Source organism: Buceros rhinoceros, unplaced genomic scaffold (assembly GCF_000710305.1).
Source record: "Buceros rhinoceros silvestris isolate BGI_N320 unplaced genomic scaffold, ASM71030v1 scaffold36067, whole genome shotgun sequence".
NCBI classification, from domain to species: Eukaryota; Metazoa; Chordata; class Aves; order Bucerotiformes; family Bucerotidae; genus Buceros; species Buceros rhinoceros.
The window spans coordinates 10,676-11,983 of NW_010424574.1; the positions used below are offsets into that span (position 1 = coordinate 10,676).

At 46.8% G+C, this 1,308-nt stretch overlaps 1 protein-coding gene across 1 annotated transcript in view; it reads left to right on the plus strand.

Moving 5' to 3' along the window:
• Window positions 1–1,308, plus strand: part of NFAM1 (NFAT activating protein with ITAM motif 1) — a 13,870-nt gene that overhangs the window by 6,465 nt on the left and 6,097 nt on the right. The window lies entirely within an intron of this gene.

A 1,308-nucleotide genomic window follows, 5' to 3' on the forward strand; every position in this document is an offset into this window, starting at 1 on the left:
CCTCTGCCAGCAGTGAGCCAGCACAGAGCAGCAAGCGTGAGGCCAGAAGGGGTTCCTAATGGTAGAGGTAGAAGGGTCTCCACAAGTTGGGAAGGAAGAGGGGATCTCAGCACCACTTTGTACTGTAGAGTGTCTCAAAGTCATACCCTTCCCAGCTGGAGAATGATGGCTTAGAAAGAGGGCACAGAGAAGTGCTCCCCCCAACAATCCCAGCTGTTTAGAGCAGAGCAGCAAGCGTGAGGCCAGAAGGGGTTCCTAATGGTAGAGGTAGAAGGGTCTCCACAAGTTGGGAAGGAAGAGGGGATCTCAGCACCACTTTGTACTGTAGAGTGTCTCAAAGTCATACCCTTCCCAGCTGGAGAATGATGGCTTAGAAAGAGGGCACAGAGAAGTGCTCCCCCCAACAATCCCAGCTGTTTAGAGCTCCTGCTGTGACACCTTCACCCATGTCAGTGTCACAGACCACTGCAGTCCTGAGCAGACTGATTAGCTCTCAGGGGGAAAAGGGCAGGAAGAAAGTGAAGGGGAGTCTCTTTTTGCAGCATTTCTCTTTTCATTGCATAGGATCTCCTTTTCCTTTCCTTTCCAAACTGGAGAACACCAACTCTTCCCACTCCTCAAGCCCAGTAGTCACAGCACCATAGGTAATGGGACTGAAGTGGAATATCAGGCCCAGGCCTCAGCCACCTCAAGTAACCATGACCCCTAATCCCATTTACAACCTATCCAGCTCCATTTAAAATAGATTCCTTTTTCTCCTTTTACTCCCATGGGAGGGCTTCTCCCCTAAGAAGGGAAGGATTTTTTTTTCCCCTGTGATCTGTGGGACAAACAAGGAGGAATAAAATGAAAGTGAGTATAGAAGGATGTCACCTGAATGTCAGGAAACCTTTCTGACTGCAAGGTCTATAAGGGCTGGGAAAGTGTCTCTGAGGAAAACCCGTAAGCTCTGCTGCATTAATTATTTAAACTAAACAGAGCAAAGCTCTGGAGAACATACTGGGCTGAGGATGAGAGGAGCAAAGCTCTGCCAAGGAGGCAGGAGATATGATAGAGGCAGATATGAACAAGAGGATGGGCCTGCCCCTTCTCATCCTCATTTAATGAGTTGGGGGGCACCATTTTATGGCCCTTTAATTTTTGGAGTGGAGGTTTAAAAGAAAGCACTATGTATTGTATGTAGTATGTTTATTCTGGGCAAAAAGCAATGCTTTGAGTAAAGGAGGTTGCAGGTTATAAACCTTTTCATTTGTAGCAAGTAATTTCTTTTTAATTCAGGCTTATAAAAATCCGAATGGGTAGTTTCCT